Raw genomic sequence first — 18673 nt, forward strand, 5'->3', positions numbered from 1 at the left:
ATATCTCCTTGCGGGCTGAACTCGGCTCCAGAATGCTCTTTTTTGGCCTTTTAAAAGATGAATTGTAGTGGCCTTTTGAATTAATTACGATTGATGTTTTTAAAAATACTTTGAAGTTAAAGCAAGAAGAATAGCAGTAATTAATATGAGCAAAACGATAATGTGCTCATTAGCACTGTTCCTGTGCCGTCCCCCCTCCCAACGTGTTGATATTTTTTTTTTTTGGGGGGGGGTTGGCAAGACTCAAAAGACCAAAAAAGGGAGAGGAAATGTCTCATATCTTTTTTTACAAGTGTTAATTGAAATTCAATATTTAAGTCCATTTAGATCCTGAGCAATTAGCTTTATATATTAAAATATAGATTTAGTTTAAATTGGGAAGAGAAATGATGAGCAAAACCTTGGAGCAAATCTTAATTAAAGTCCATTGGCTGCCAATGGATTTTGTTCCTTGCCAGTATGCATCTGCATAATTGTAATCTTGCTAGAGTTTTGAGGTTACTCTTTGCAGAGTTGCTCTTTGTGAGCATTTTATAAAAGTTTAATAAAATGATGAAGAGATACTTTAATGGCACTACAGAAGTATGTACTGTCAAGGGTGATTACTGTGAAACAAAAGACATCATTGGATTGGCTATAGCCCCAAGGCATTGAAGGTCATATTTTTCAATGGTTTTGCACTCATTACCTGAACTATTAACTTTGAAGCTATCTATGTATACTTTGACATGAATAGCTCCTATTTAGAGAATACTAAGGGTGGTGGTGGGGAATAGCACTACCATTGCTTTTGCTATGTAGATTAGAGTCAAGAGAGGTATAATTAGAGAAGGCAGTCTGTAGAAATTACATTTAATCATATTTTAATGTTTCCATGGGATTGTTTTCTTGTGCATTTTAATCATGGTTGTTCATAATTTTAATTTCTGTGCAACAGGATTTCATACATTGTATGCAGCTTAAATGGCTATTTTATCATTAAGTGATATATAAATAATAAATAGTAAAGCACCCCATTGCGCGTCACTCCCTAGCACCCTTGGGCCATCAGGGGCCACCAGTGCTGAGTCCTGCCTGCCCCCTACAGACATACATCATTTTAATTTCCTAAGGCATGCCAGTATTCCAGGGGAATGTGGGGAATTTAAAATGGCAGCTTGCAGCTGACCACTGCTGCCATGGAGGGAGCTTGCACAAGACCCATGCCTTGCTCACAAGCTGAATCTGGCTCCAATCCCATTTTCAATTAATCAGGAGAGGATTACTGAATACTAATGTACCTAGCATGTCCTTGTTCCTAATTTTTAAAAGGGCAAAATGAGAATTTGATCTCTCAATCTTTCATCTTGGTTTATAAACCACTGAATATAAAAATGTCCAATTACAGCCTTCATCACTATTGAGTATTATTGCTTTTGTTTAAACAGCAATCAATCAGGTTACTGTTTGCAAACATTTAGTCTATAAATCAATTGAAGGCATTTTGATAACAGGTTCAGGGAAGGCCATAGCTCAATGGTAGAGAATCTGCCTTGCAAGCAGAAGATCCCAGGTTCAATCCCCAGTATCTTGATCTGGGGAGAGACTCCTGCCTGAAATCCTGGAGAACTGCTATCAGTCAGTGTAGACAACACTGAGGTAGATGGACCAATAATCTGACATAGCTTCCTATGTTCCTATGATACATTAAACATCTTCCCCAATTAATCAGGCGGTATATTTTTATGCTTAATTCTTTTAAAGAACTTACAAAGCTACAAAGTTCATGCCATATTAAAAAAGGCATTCCTTTCTGGGGCAGACAGATACTTATCTCTTGCCTACACTCACTCTACTCTACTGTGCTACCTTTTCCTGTGGCCCAGAGATTATTCTTTGGAATTCTATCCAGCAAATTTTGGTAAATGCATTTCCTTTCCAGCTCTTAGGCTTCTAGGTTGTTGTTTTTTTTCCAGCTGGGACCTTTGACTATACTTAGTGTGTGATTGTGTGTGAATAGATGCAGGAGCAAAAATTATTAAGATACTGCTGTGATATCCGAGAGAAAAGGAACCTATTGCATCCCTAAAGCATATGGCCCCCATTTAGAGCTTGTTATCACATGCTGTCATTTCTAGGTTCCTAAAACAGAAGCAACTGCTCTCCCATTTTCTGTCTTCAAAGATCTGCCCCCCTCCCTTACAATCTGTTCTTTAGTTTCAATAGCCTCTCATTCCCCACAGTTTCCAGGGAAGTTTTTCTTAGCCCTGCATGTGACTAGAGTTTCTCTTTCAGAATTATCAAAGGTGCGAAGGACAAGTTTCTGATACACAGAAATGTCACCTTATACCAAGTTATAATATTGGTTCATCTTGCTCAGTACTGTCTACACTGACAGCATTTAGACAAGCTACCTGTCTAATGTACAGTATGTGCTCTACCACTGAGTTCAACCAGGGATGAATAACTTGTGGTCCTTCAGATGTTGCTAGACTCCTACTCCCATCAGCCCTAGCCAGCATGACTAATATCCCATCTCTGGTGTAGACAATACTGAGCTAGATGGACCAGTGGATCAGCTTCCCATGTTCCTAATCTAGTCAAGTGTGATCTACTGTAATGAGACATTGTTCCCCAGAGCTTCTACCTTATCCTTTAAAGTGGGGATGTCAGAGATTGAATGTGGGACTTCATGCATGGTATGCTTATGCTCTATCACAGAGTGCTCTCTCTCTCTCTCTCTCTCTCTCTCTCTCTATATATATATATATATATAAAACCAGGTTATAGCAGATATAGAGAGGGCTGCTTCTTCTGTAATCTTATTGCCCCCTAACCCCAAAATGTCAACATTTCTTTCCTTCATTCATAAGCAACAAGATTTTGAGGAAATAATTGTCATGAGAAAATTGTTCTTTATGTCAGGCACTCAAAAATTTATTTGCTTCCCTTTCTTTACAGTCTTTTACTTTACAAAGTTCAATTACACACAATTATTCTTAGCTGATGCCTAATTGGCAATTGCTGCCAGCAACTAGACCTCTTCTGCTCCATGAACTATGCCAATCCATCGCCGTTTAATAATGAGATGGTGCACATGTTTTACTTCAGTTTGGTTCTCCACATCAAAATTTGCTTTGTTGATGCTTTTGTTGTTGCAATAAAAGCAAAAGCAGGAACCCAACCATATTTTCTCAGATGACGGGGCAGTAGTTTATATATTGGGGATGTGGAGGCAAGCCCTATTCCTTCTTCATTGCTGCAGATCAAGCAGCAAATGTGTAGTAATTAAGAGCTCTTGAAAATTTCTCAGCATATTTCTGCAGATTTTTCAAAAGATACACATTTTGCATGTATTTTTTAAAAAAATATGCAAGCAATTTCCCCTAATATACCGGTAATGCATTTTTGCATACTAGTTTGTACTAATAAAGGCATTTTGTGCAAACTATTCCTTATGTACACATTTTATTGTTGTTGTTGCATCATTCAGAGCAGTGCTGTTTACAAAGGCTAGGGGTTTTTTTTGTTTGTTTGTTTCAGTTCATGTACTGTTTTCAGAAATTAAGAGTGATGGGAGGACTCTTCTCCCTATAGCCTGCTGGAATAGCTACTTGAGGGAGAAGACTGGTGGAGACGGTCTGCTAGTAAATTCTGTGGAGAGGCTCTGTAGTCCCATCTCTGCCTCTTGGTTGATGCTACTTTATTATACTTTAGTGAGCGCCCCAGCCACTGTGGGGTGGGGTGCTGATGCCAGGAATGGGTGATTTGGAGTTTTGCTTTGTTTTTGTATGCTGATTTGTCCATCTGCACTGTACACTGTGGTATGACGAATCTCACCCATTAAATTCTACTCACCCTGTATATAATAATTGCTGTGATCACTTCAGATAAATTCTCTGCTCTACATGCAATGCTAACGGGGCATTGCCCCACAAATATCAGCATGCTCTATGCCAGCCCCTGCCTGCCTGCCTTCTTACTTACAACCACCTTCCAAAGGTTGACACTGCCTGTCAGCTTCCTCCTTAGTCTCATTGTTTCCCTTGTACAATGTAGCAAGTAGAAAGATTATAATATGCATGGCTGGGCTCACACATACTCTACCTGCTCCAGTTGGGAAAGAAGGAAAGAAGGAAAGAAGGAAAGAAGGAAAGAAGGAAAGAAGGAAAGAAGGAAAGAAGGAAAGAAAGAAAGAAAGAAAGAAAGAAAGAAAGAAAGAAAGAGTCATCCCTCAAACAATCTTGTCCAAAGGAGTGCAGATTCCGAATCAGAGCCACATCCACTGGAAGGTGCCGATCAGGTGTATCTGCTTTGGAATTCAGACTCATCAAATTCCTTGACCATCCCAAAGAAGAAAGTATCTTCCAGAAAAAAGAGTAAGTGAGCCCATAGTTTCCCCCTTAGATATAGAACCTGCCTTTTCTTCAGGCCATTATAACTATAGTAGTGTATTCAAGATAGGAATAATATATTGGGTGTGGGGGTAGGGATTAGGGCACTTGCACAAAGTAATCAGTTGCTTTTTTATATACCTAGCTTTCAAAGTTTGAAAGCAAAAATTGGATACCTTGGCTTCATTGTAGCCTCATTTTTAATAGCTCCCTTGCATGTTTTCTTTTCTTCCTCAGCAGGAATACAGGAAATGAATTTTGAAAACATTAATAAAGTATTAAATATATGTAGCACCCCAGCTGAGACCTTTAGATGGAAACTCATGTAGGTGGATTCCACCATCAAAAGTCTATAGCGTGTTGGCACTGCTAGCTAAGGGGTGGGGGGTGGGGATGAAAGGAAACAAGAATGATAAGAAAATCAAATGTTGGGTGGCTGAAGAAACGTATTTTCACTTGGAAATCAATGTAGAGTCTTCTCCCTCTGCAGACACATTTCCCCCTTTTCTTCTTTTTTCTTTTGCAAAGAAAAAAATGTGTGCATGGAGTCATAGTCTAGGGGTTATTGGCAAGGCAGCTATGGCAATGGCTCACCTCTCCAAAAGGACATGGGAGAATGTGATATGTGAACACAGTCCAATACCAAGATGAAGGGCTGCCAGGCTTGTGTGTTGAGCATGCTGTTTTATGGAAGTGAGTCACGGGTAACCCACAACCATCAGAAGCGACAGATCAATGCCTTCCATAGGCACTGCATCAGGAGGATTTGGGGGGATCACATGTCAGGATAGTATTCCAAATGATTATGTGTTTCTCAAGCCCACATTCCCAGCATGTTTGCACTCTTGTCTCAGTGATATCTACAGTGGTTTGGTCACAACCACAAAATGGAAGATTGCAGGATCTCCAAGGACAACCACAGTGCTTGGAGACAGATAGTTAAGTCATGTATTCATAGCAGCAACCAGTTGAGCAATGACTGCTGGGAGGAGTGCAAAGAGAAGCCATAGTGCATCTGCAACACTGCAACTGGACACCTTCATCTGCCCCAGCTGCAACAAAGCATGTCTCTCCCACATCGACCCCTACAGCCATAGCAGGCACTGCAACCATCCGACAGATTTTCCCCCAACTGCATACTCCTCCATTGTATCCCCAATGCCAACAGTGGAGCCTAAAACAGATGATGATCTTGCCAAGTGTGCATCCTTGGGAGGGGGGATGTTCCAGTTCTTCACATTTCCCAGCAGTCTGCAATGAAATGGGAAAGTCCTCATGACAACTCATTAGTGTTTTAGTGCTTATTTCTCCACCTTTATATGGAATTTTGCCTAATACAATAATTTCCCCAATATGTGCATTTTTAACTTATATGCAGAATTCATCATGCAAAAGGCTGGCCTGGATGAATCCCAAGCCGGAATTAAGATTGCCGGAAGAAATATCAACAACCTCAGATATGCAGATGACACAACCTTGATGGCAGAAAGTGAGGAAAAATTAAATAATCTTTTAATGAGGGTGAAAGAGGAGAGCGCAAAATATGGTCTGAAGCTCAACATCAAAAAAATGAAGATCATGGCCACTGGTCCCATCACCTCCTAGCAAATAGAAGGGGGAGAAATGGAGGCAGTGAGAGATTTTACTTTCTTGGGCTCCATGATCACTGCAGATGGTGACAGCAGCCACGAAATTAAAAGACACCTGCTTCTTGGGAGAAAAGCAATGACAAACCTGGACAGTATCTTAAAAAGCAGAGACATCACCTTGCCAACAAAGGTCCATATAGTAAAAGCTATGTTTTCCCCAGTAGTGATGTATGGAAGTGAGAGCTGGACCATAAAGAAGGCTGATCGCCAAAGAATTGATGCTTTTGAATTATGGTGCTGGAGGAGACTCTTGAGAGTCCCATGGACTGCAAGAAGATCAAACGTATCCATTCTTAAGGAAATCAGCCCTGAGTGCTCACTGGAAGGACAGATCGTGAAGCTGAGGCTCCAATACTTTGGCCACCTCATGAGAAGAGAAGACTCCCTGGAAAAGACCCTGATGTTGGGAAAGATGGAGGGCACAAGGAGAAGGGGATGACAGAGGACGAGATGGTTGGACAGTGTTCTCAAAGCTACAAACATGAGTCTGACCAAACTGCAGGAGGCAGTGGAAGACAAGAGTGCCTGGCGTGCTCTGGTCCATGGGGTCATGAAGAGTCGGACATGACTAAATGACTAAACAACAACAGCAACATGCATCTTGGTACATTCGGCCAGAGAACTGCACTGCACAATTTGGGCAAGTGTGAAATTCAAAGGTAGCTTTCAGTTCCAGTATTGTTTCAGAAATGCAAATAAGGTAGGATAATTCTTAAAAACAAATTGAATCAAATTGAATTCTATATCTGCTTGGAGCTTAGAATTTTTGGAGCATTCCAGGGAAGCATTCTAGGGGAAATCTAGCACTTTTCAAATTAAACCTTTCACTTGGTCACTCAGCTGTTCCACTGATGGGAATAGCTTCCCAGCATCTGCGTATTCAGTTGAATGTGCATATGGGCTTCCACATGACTGGGAGCATCAATGGCTCTGGGTTTCTGATTGCATGGAAGTATGCCCTTGTAAGGGATCCCTTTTACATAGGATAAATATCATGAATGGTTAAATAAATGTGCAGACAGTGGGGGTTTGGTCAGATAGATGTGCTGTTGGCTAGGTAGCATAGCCCTATTCGGTGCCTATGATTTCAGTTAATGCTTGTCTCCAAAGGGCTACCGAAGAGCCAGAATCTCATTCAGATCCAGGCAGGAGGAAGAACTACTACAACTACTTGAGGTCTTTTCTTTTTTTAAAAAATCAAGTGTTGTGTAAATTTTATGAAATAGCTGAATAAGGAATAAATAAACATATATTAAACTGAACAAACATCCAAAATTGACCAACATACATGGGAAACATGCACAAAATATTTTTTTTTATGAAGATCAATGCATGTACAGCTTTGACTTGCTTTTTTATACATTCAAAGGAAATGTCCCCCTGTAAATATTTAGTCTTTTTTTCTCTCTCCAGTCTTTAAATAATCTTTTAGGTTTTTTTTCCTGGCACCCTAATGAAGCAAACTAAAGAAGACTGACCTTCTTTCCAATTAGGCTTTTGGAGCTTTTCTCAAATGTTCTTTGAAAGCTGTCCAGGACTAATTTTTTTTTTCTTCAAAGCTCATGGAGTAGTATTGTATATGCCAGCAACTGCCAAGAGAAAGGCAATAAGGAAAAAACCCCAAAATGAATAGCTGTTATTATATGATATTTAAACTATATGCTAGAGAGTATTATTTATTATTTTTAATTAGTTACTTTTCTTGCGAAGTGTAACACAATGTGACTTCCAAAAGACAAATATTAAAGCCAAATGCCCTTTGAGCAATGAAACTGATGCAGGTAGGTGTCCACACAGCAATCCCACATTCAGAAGCAAGTGTTACTGATCCTAATAGTACAAGCTTTAATTTAAGGGAGCATAGAAGTGCACCCTTGAGGCAGCCTGTTGCTAAGGATGGGAACTGGAAGACTGTAGTAAACCAAGCTGAAGTATATACAGTGGTACCTTGGGTTACATATGCTTCAGGTTACATACGCTTCAGGTTACAGACTCCGCTAATCCAGAAATAGTTCCTCAGGTTAAGAACTTTGCTTCCAGATGAGAACACAAATCGTGCTCCGGCGGCACGGCAGCAGCGGGAGGCCCCATTAGCTAAAGTGGTGCTTCAGGTTAAGAACAGTTTCAGGTTAAGAACGGACCTCCAGAATGAATTAAGTACTTAACCCGAGGTACCACTGTATGTATATTTAAATAGTCTAACTGGTAGAAACACTTATATACAGTGCAGTTTGGAGTGGTTTGGTCCACCATCTTGTTTCAAAATGGCTTCTAACAATATCCAAATATACACACATGTCTTGCTATCTGAGTAGAATGTGTCCCCAGGAAATCATTGGTTAGGCAAGTGTTCACATAATGAGCTGGTGATTTCTATTATTTCCTATGGGGACAGTTCTCATTCATGATTTGTTCAATCTCCCTCCCTCCCTTCATGGTTTCCACCCCAAATTGCTGCAGTCAACCAGCAAAAGACAAACAAAGGAAAAACTGCACTCTGTGTCTGATCTCTCCTGCTCCCTGATTTGTCCGATCTCCCTCCAACCCTCAGTTCCTCCCTCCCTCCATGGTTTCAACCCAAAATGTCTGGCACCAACCAGCTAACACAAAATAAGAAAGTGGGCAAACTCCAACTGCTTGGATATCTGAATCAGCCATTTGTGTAGCACTCTTTGTGTTCGGATAACTGAAATTTCAGATAACGAGCATTCAGATAGTAGGACCTATGTGCAGACCAAAACTCATTCTTCAAACTAAAACTCGCTTCTGGAGAGCCAGTATGGTGTAGTGGTTAAGAGCGGTAGTCTCGTAATCTGGGGATCCGGGTTCACATCTCCGCTCCTCCACATGCAGCTGCTGGGTGACCTTGGGCCAGTCACACTTCGTTGAAGTCTCTCAGCCCCACTCACCTCACAGAGTGTTTGTTGTGGGGGAGGAAGGGAAAGGAGAACGTTAGCTGCTTTGAGACTCCTTAGGGTAGTGATAAAGCGGGATATCAAATCCAAACTCTTCTACTTCTTCTCCAGGAACTGTCACACCAAACAGGGTGATAATATGTTAGGAGGCATCTCGGCATACAGAAGATAGAAAGATAGACAGATTGACCGTTTTCCAAAACGTATTGTACATTAAGCCATCCTGAATAGGGCACAGCATTTGAAGGGTGGCATAGAAATTGCTATATACATAAAGAGTAAAATGAATTTGTTGTAATTGTACAGAAGGAGAGTATCAGATCTGTAATTGCAAGTTGTTCCAGACCACTTTGCTGTCATTTTAACTTTATAAAATTAAAGCGCTTATTGCATCTATGTTACAGGGGTAGTGAGCAATCTTCCTCACAGTATATTGCTTTTATTGTCCCAGTAGGACATTTTTGCTAAGGTGTTTACACTGTATTTATAGTAACAGCTGTTTTTACCATTCAGTACTTCTGCTGTGATTAGTTTTATTCAGTTGTGTGTGGTTTTTTTCACTTTATGTTCGCCGTAAATTGCTGAAATAATTTTCTTGGTAGATTTATTTGAAAAAAGAAAGCAGAGGGCTTAACGATGACTCTGTGATAAGTTTACATAATTTGCATTCAGTTTTAATAAATCATTGACCAGCATATTGAGCAGGGTTATGAGACACACTCTTGCCATAGAGCCGAGCCAGGAGAATTGTGTGGCATCAGCACATTGCCAAGTAAAGCATCTGTGGAATTATAAGAGAAGCAAAAACTAGATGAATAATAATAGATTTATTTAACTAATTTTATATACCACTTGATTGTAGCAAAACCTCTAAGCTGTTTAGCAGGCCCCCCAACCCCCCCTTTTTCCAGCACTCTGTTCTTTAAAGCAAACTGTTCTGCAAAAGATTCCCATGGTTGTCCTACCACTTCAGGAAAAAGGGGAAAAAATAAACAACCACAATTTCTAGATGGTATATTGCAATATCAGCTCCAGATAATGATCATATTTTTATTCCAATCCTGCTCCAAAGAGCTCAGGGCTAGAGATGTGGGAGATATTTGTCCAAGGCACATGGAAACCTACTTACCATATTTTTCGCTCCATAAGATGCAACTGACCATAAGACGCACCTAGTTTTTAGAGGCGGAAAACAAACAAAAAAAATATTCTGAATGAAACAGTTGATGTATGCTTTTTTTGGTTCATACTGTGGCCACAGACATGATATGTGATTTGATGGTGAGTTTGGGGTAGCCCAATGCAAGAACCCTGAGGATTCATGTGGACCCGTGCTTTGTAACCACATTTTTGTGCCATTGTGGCCCCACGGAACAGTGGATGTGTGGTTTTTTTGGTGCAGACTGTAGCCAAGGACATGCTATGTGATCTGATGGTGAATTTGGGGCAACCCAATGCAAAAATCCTGAGGATCCATGTGCTTTTACCTCTCCCCTCCCAGGCAGCCTCCTTTATCTCCCCTCCCAATCACCTCTTCCCTCCCAATCACCTCCCCCCTCCCAGGCAGCCTCCTTCATTGCTAGAGTCCTTTATCTCCCCTCCCAATCATTTGCTGATCAGCTACTCAGCGGCTTTGTTTCAACACCCCCTTCCCTCTTTCTAAAAAAAAGGGGGGAAGCATGATCTGCTTTTTGCCCCTGGGCAATTCAGCTCCAGGGACCACACATTCGCTCCATAAGACGCACAGACATTTCTCCTTACTTTTTAGGAGGAAAAAAGTGTGTCTTATGGAGCGAAAAATACGGTACTTTGCACTTCCTGAACCAATCAGCAAACTGAAACACAGCTATCCTTAGAAATTCACATTTCTCCAGATTTTGTGATGCAGTTCTACAATCGAATAGTGTGCAGAAAAATGCTGATACTAGTGAAAAGGATATACAAAACTACTTTATATCAGGGGAAATGTACTTGTTAGGCCAAACTGCATTAAAAATTGCAGCTGAAAACCTTAATTGAAGGAGAAGGAGAAACAGCTTTGTGAATGAGTGCAGATTTGATCCATGTAGCTCCAGTTTATATCCAGCCTTAGCAAAGGTATCCTTAGGCAAGGAAGAAAAGTAGGACTCCCCACTTATTTCTCCATTGGTTTTCAGTGGAACCAGAAGTGAGGTAAAGGGAACTGGGCAGTATGAGCCTAAATCTAAATCTTATGCAGTCTTTTCATTTAGTGATGCTCAAGAGGTGAAGGCTTAATAAAATATGAAAGGGTTGCAATGAATATTTATTTAAAAAATATATATCAGGTCTGTGAATTGCTCTAATATGTCTCCAGTAAGCGTATGGATTTCCCATTATCTAGGCATGAATATCTATTCCTTTCTCCATTTGAATTCAAAAATGCAAAGGCCACACACACAAACACCCACCCACCACATTTCTGCTGCTCATTGTGATGTGTTGGTTTTGGTCTGTTAATAATGAGAATTCATAAAGAGTACATATATAGGTAATATAAGCAATGGAACATCTGTTCTCTCTGCAATATCTGCACAAGCACACAGGGTTTAATTCCCCTGGATTAGCTCATCGTTTAACACCTCATATTATCAATTCTGCCTGTGTCACATCACAGGCTTGAATGATCTGATACAGTTTCTTCTGAAGGTTCCATTTATTTTGTCCTGGGTTTCACACAGTGATCATCGGCTGTTTCAGATCCTATCACAGATCAATTTTCTTCTCACTCAGTTCCGCCCCCACCCCCACAGCAATGTAGCATTTGGTTTGCATTGCTGATTTCTGAACTATCTACTTAATGCTGCAGCCTGACACATGACTTTTGTGTGAAATGCATCTTGATGCTATACTAATATCCAAAATTCAATGCATGTATATTGGGATTCGAACAACTCAAGATCTCTGTTTTCTGTCTTCGAATATGGCTTCATATAACACTGAGATCATATGCAGGGCTGGGTTTGAGGGTGCCCTGAAGATTTACAGAAAAGTGTCCTCTGGTGAGTTCCACCATCTGTCAGTGGACCCTGCCATGATTTTCTGCCAGCTGTGGCAGTGCTCCAATTGGCCCTGGCTAGCTTTGCCTAGCTACTCTTTAAGCGTCTCCCACAATGCCTTAAAATGGCATTAGGCCCAGAGCATTGTGTGGGGAAGTCAATTTGAATGAACTATAGATACAGAATACTTAAAATGCCTGCTGAAATAGAAAGGTGTTCATCATGCAGTTGAAGTTCAAACAGGAAGAGGCCTATCTGATATCAGTTGGGAAGGGTATCACAGAACTGGGCCTGCAATACTGAATGCACAACTTATGGTGGATACATGCTGAACATCAGACCCATGGGGGGCCAATAACAGAGACTTCCCCTAATATCTTAGTGATTGGGCAGGGTTATCCAGGACCCTTGTTAAGGGTCTTGTAAATTAATATAGGAAGCTGTCTGAAAATAGAAAAGATTAGCTGTCCATGTCTCCCAGTACTCTCCATTTTGACTAACAGCAGCTCTCTAGAGTTGCAAAAAGGGGACTTTCTCATCATCTGGTACATGATGGTTTTAATTGTGTGTCGAGGTCCCCAATCCACCCCCGAAAATAACTCACAACGGACACGTAATTTTTTGTTTAAGATTTTTGCCATGATTTTGGCCACAACTTTATTAAAATACAAACCGTGAGTGGTTGTTTAGGCATTGGTTAAGACTATCTGTCCCCCCGCTTGGGGACAGAACTGACTTCCGGGCACCACCGAAAGACAGTGTGGGGGAAAGCAAGTCGGGGAAGAATTGGAGCTGAGTCACAGACCCTCAACTCTCACCCGCCTGCTCCCCGAAGGCTTGCCGGCCCTGGTCCCATTCCAGGGATTGGACAAAAAGATGGCAAGCCCCAGGATTCCTTTAATGGAATTCCCTTTCCGCAGCAACCATGGAGGGGCAGGCCCAGCCTATCCTAACCCCTCCTCCACCAGATTTATAACCAATGCCTAACCACAACCTTACAAGTTGTGACGATTTGCTACGCAGTAGGCAAAAACCATCCAGCCAGCCAATTTGCCAGGTGGAAAAATTCCTACCAGGCCCCTGCTCAAAGGCAGACGACCCCATGACAGGCATAGCAAGGTCAACGCAACAACCCCTTACTCTAGGGCGGGTGGGCGGGTGATCCGTTGTACACAGCAAAAGAGAAAGTACAAGGCTGCGTGCAGAGTATTTAAACCTTTTACCCCTCCCACCAAAATTGCAACATAACTTTTCCCCCAGCAACTCGGCAATCCAATCAATGCCCCCTGGCCATCTTGGAGAACTTACCCAGCAACAAAGGGGGTGGCTCAGTAGACCCCACCGCAACATGTGCTCTCCCTGAAGGAGAACACGCTCTATAGATGCCATTAATTGAACAAATAACTTTTTGCAAGCAAAGTACACACTTTGCCTACCAGTCAACTACAGTCCCTCTCCAAAAGGATAAATTTATTTTTCCTGATGTTTTCCTTCTCCCAGATACTGGATTTGGAGATATCAACAGATCCAATTTGAAATAGCAACTTTTCTCATTTATCGTAGACCTCCCAACAGTTGTGAAAATACCCATAGTGCTTTGAGGTGGCAGCTAACCTTCAGTTGCAGAACTCTCTCAGGCACACAAGATAAATAATAAGGGCTGTGACAGAAACCAGCTGTAAACAGAGCTGGGCTAATGCGATGTTTGTGCTTTCTGATCTGCGTCATGAGTGCCAGAGGCTTTTTCATGTGTTTCTGTTAGTTGCTATTAACAATGGCCTCAAATTTCCTGCTGCCACCATATTAAATCCACAGGACAGAAGTTTCTGTGTGACTTCTTAGCAAGAAGGTCACCACCTTATGCCCCTGCTAAGCTGCTTTCTGTGCAATTAGATAAATACCAGGTCAGGGGGAAAGGCCCCACAAATTTTATGAGTAGGATAAACTTACCGTTTTGGGCTTTCAGATCTTAAATTCATCGGGGGGTGGGGTAGAAAATTGGGAGGGAAAATGAAAAAAGAAGTATGTTGCTCTCATCTCTTATCAGAGAGACAAATTAAATCCTACCATATCATACCACATTACTTGTTGATATTGATTTTCTTGACGTGTCAGTTGAGATAAGACAAAGTACTCATTCTGAAGGTTAGATGGGAAGAGATGAAGCTGAGTAACTTTGATTTTGGTCTCTGTCTTGGTGCTAGGGGCTGCAATTGGGTTCTGCAATGGTTCCATCCCAGTAGGCATGGGCAGATCAGGGTTTTTTTGGCATATGTTTGTTCATAAATTCATTCCATCTCTTTCTTTGATTAAACTGCATTTCTTTTTTTAAAAAGATAAACATATAGCTAACTATGTATTTTTAAAAGTGTTGTTGGTAACTGGCCCCAGATACATGTAGCACAACTGAAATTGTATGCACACAATCAGACTTTTTATCATGTGTGTGCAAATCAACTTAATATAGAAAAGACTATAAATGATCCCCTTCCTGCATCTCCCCCCCCCCCCAGTTTCCCTATGTGAGGGATATCCCTATCCCTATCCCACACATTAACATTTTGCCTAGTGGCACTTCTTCCCTGACAAACATTGCAAAACAGCATACCATACAGCTGCACACACTGGTTGATTCCAAGCAACAGACAAATGCAACTTTTTGCCATATAAACCCTTTGCCCAAATGCAAGTACCGTTTAGAGCTTAGGATGCAATGAGTCTGTTACAATGCAGGGCTTTCACACTCAGAAAGAGTCGTGGCATTGTCCTCTATGGAGGTTTGTGGTCACTCGCTAATTCAGTTTGAAAAATGCAGTCAGCTGGTTGGGAGTAAGCCCCTTCTGTGGCGAGAAGTAGCCACAGCTGCATTCATAAGGATGAAATGAAACAACAATTGTCACAATCAGTGTACATAATTACATCAATCGCAAATGCAAGACATAATATGCTTTATAGTCATTGACTTGGTATGCCACTTAGTTGGCACATTATAATAAGGAAGGGTTTATAGTCTGTCCTTAATTAGGCAAATATTTTTGCCAGCACTATCTCCACTCCAGGAATTTCGTATGATGCGTGCAAAGGTCTTGATCCTCAGCATTCACACAGTGAATTTGCCATCAGCCAAATATCACAATAATACCAAGTCAGATAAAGCATTCATATCAATGCATGATCTAAACGTCCATGCATGTCTCCCCATCTATAACTGTGAGGAGGAATATTCTTAGTTCAAACATGTAGGAGGAGTGACTATAAAACTCAGTGGGTTGCAATACATTGACACAGGTCAAGCATTTACACATTTATAACATTCTGGGGTAATTTCCTTCAGATATTCCTTATAACTTCAATCATTTTATATTATACTCAATTAAATTCACACTTCAATTTAACAAAATCAAACATTTCCTAGCACACTGCTTTGTTTCATTCACACTCATTGCAATTTCATCCATATTCATAACCCCTACCAAAATCTGGCAACATTTCATTTCATTTATTTATTTTATTTACATGTCTATATTGCCCTTCATCTGAAGATCACAGGGCAGTTTACAATACGACATTTAAATGATGGTGGGAGCAGGGAGGGAAATTTACCCCTTTCCAACCTCTGTAGCTTTGGTAGTGCCACAGAAGACATTCCCTTACACAGCAAGAATTGGAGTAGCCCCCAACTTGTTGAGACAGGAATGTATTCAGCAGACATTTAAAACAGTATAGTGAAAGTGACTGCCTTAATGTCAGTTTCCAATGAATCTTCAGAGGCAGGACTATATACAACACATTGCAGTCATCTAATTGGGAGGTTACCAGACAGGTCGACACAGAGAGCTGTGACTAAGACATGTTTGTTCAAAGCAGTGATATAGTAGCTCTATGGTGTTTTGTGACTTGTGCCTCTGGTGACAGAGCTGCAGGCATCAGCACCCCAAACTTTGAAACCAGTCCTTCAGGGCATGGCACCATCCCACAAGAATTGGGACCGATGTCAACAATGGGGAGGCTGGAGCTAAAGTGGGTGGGGCAATCTTTTTCTCTCTTTCTCTCTTTCTGCCACCTCTGTCTTTCTCTTTCTATATCGCCTTTCATTCAAAGATCACAGGGCAGTTTATAATATAAAGACACACACAAAAAATCTGTTTCCAACATTTTCAAATGCTAGTGGCCCCTCTAAAGCCCTATGTAATTTGAGACCTGAGTACATAAAATACCACATTTCCCCATACGTGGGATTGCCCATGAATTGAGAAAATCATTGGCAGCTTTCCCCCTTCTGAGATTAGGTGGCTGGCAACTGTCACAGGGGCTTTTTTGTCTAGCGGACCTTGGTCTTCATAATGCTCTCACCAAGAAAGCTTAACAAAGCAGTGGAGTAGCAGTTGCCCTGGGCACAAAATTCTTAAGAGCAAAAAAATTCAAAAGAAAAAAAAGTAGTAGTTATAATAAATTAAAAATATTGTGCCCTCTCCATCACACAGAAAACCTCCCAATGTTTGTGTGGGTGGACTGTGGAGCAAATCTGGGTGACGGCTGGTTGCTAGAGGGCCCTCTTCATGGGCTTTAGAAAGATACCCACTCAAGACCAATCTCCTGCCCTGCTCTCCGCCATGCTCAACACTCAGGGGGCACCATGTGTTAAGGATTCCTGCTCTGTGATTGCAGTCATCAGTCATGAGATTGTTGTCTATCACATGACAGTGTATGTTTTCATTCCACAGTGTAGGAAGTGATGGAGACAGGATGTTTGTGTTACAGTGTTCCGTGAAGTGGGACTATTGTCCTTTGTTCTTTTCTCTCTTTGCTGTCTGATGAGAAAGAGGCAGGAGCTCTGGTCAGAATGCTCTGAGTGTATTATATGTAAATAATGTAGATTAGCCAAAATACTGAGCTACTGAGTTCTGTTACACAAACTGTGAATACTCTGTGGATCCCTAAGTGTGCTAATGCTTTTTGGCATTAGTCACTGTGATGTTCGGGCAGAAGAAAGCTTTTGAAGCTCCCAAACGATCAACCAGGAGGGAAAGGACATGCCAGTCGGGCATGTGTCTCTGCCAGGGTCCTACACGAGAGTAGGGTGCTCCTGACACCGTGGCTGTCACTCGGGTAGGTTGCCAAGCTATTGCCCCTTCATTCCAGCCTTGCCCCAGGTACTGGCAACCCATGCTATGCCACTGTGCCACAGTCCTGCTCTTAAGTCAGGAGTGTGATCCTTAGGCTCAGGGGTTTAATGTGGTCCTCCAACTTTTTCTACTGATCCTCAGAATTTTTCCCAGGCTACACATCTCACTGGCCCTGCTTTGCACCCTGATTGTTTTTCCTGGCTAGAATGTGTCCTTTAACTCTCATGTTGTCTCTTACTTGCCTGGATGTGATAGAAAGGGGTACATGCTTATGAGTGCATGTAAAAACTACTCTACTGTACAGAGGTAAAACTTACAATCATTGCTCCATCCTCTGGCCCCATCTGCTATGGACATGAGCCGTCAAATTGTTATCCAGCAGGGAATTTGGCCCATAGTAAAAACAAAACAACAACAACGCCCCCAGTCTTAAGTCTTTTTGTTGCTGCATGAAAACATTTTTTCTCTCTTTCCCCAGGCCTTTTGAAATGGTAGATGAATTTGTTTTTATTCCAACTTTGTTCTGCTAATGTGTGTGCGTGTATGCTTTAACTTCTGCTCCTTTGCTCCTTTTTTTTTTTTTTGCTGTTGTATTATTTTGTTTTATTTGTTTTACTGTTTACACTGACTGTTAGTTGCCCTGGGAGCCTGTTAATGAAGAGTGGGATTCAGATTTTTCCATAAATAGAAGTAAATCAAATGATGTCCACTAAATTCATAATGTATAAGGCACAGTAGAACTGAAAAAAGCAAGATGGATAGTAAAACAATTTCCCTTGGAGGGCTATTGAGTAATTTGCCCATCACACCCTAAGTCATAGCTTTGACACTGTTGGAAAATGGTATGTGTGATCCTCCCCCCACCCCCTTTAAAAAATCCTTACACTTAGATATCACAAGTGCTCCCTCTATTGGTGCCTTTCATTTCATTGAGTCACCTTTACTAGAAATTCCATTTAATTTTAATACATGTTTTTAAACAGTATTATACTATATCATTGGAAGGTAGGAGTAAGTGGATTTTCACGTACCATTCCTATATTGTTCCGCAGGTTTTTAAGTCTATGCCTTGCCCAGGTTTACAGCATACTGTATATAGTTTGGTGAAACTTCCAGTTACTTCAGTTTCCCCCAATTCATGTTATAGATGAAGGGCCCTGCAGCTCAGTGGTAGACATTCAGAAGGTCTCTGGTCCAGCCATCTTCAAGGAAAAGACTCCTTTCTGAAATAACAGAGAGGCACTGCCCGTCAGTGCAGACAACACTGAGTTAGTTCTGGCAATGGTCTAACTTGGCATAAGGCAGTTTTCTGTATTCCTGTTAGCAGGAAAACACACACCTTCTCTTTTCCTTTGTCATTATACGAAATTGCCATAGAACATTATCAAAGGGGAGAGAAACATCTGGTGACATGCAGAGGTTATTTCATCATGCAACTCAGCAATTCACACTCCGCAGCTTTCTTGGATGCCCACACAAGGGAAACACATCATATAGCTCCTCCTACGAGGCTTCTTGGATCGGAAATGGAGAGTATTGGAGAAAGGCATTGCAAACTTTGGGGATGTGTGGGTTTCAATGGATGGCTGTGTT

The sequence above is a fragment of the Podarcis melisellensis genome (genome assembly GCF_964234715.1).
Source record: "Podarcis melisellensis genome assembly, chromosome: 8".
In the NCBI taxonomy this organism is placed as follows: Eukaryota; Metazoa; Chordata; class Lepidosauria; order Squamata; family Lacertidae; genus Podarcis; species Podarcis melisellensis.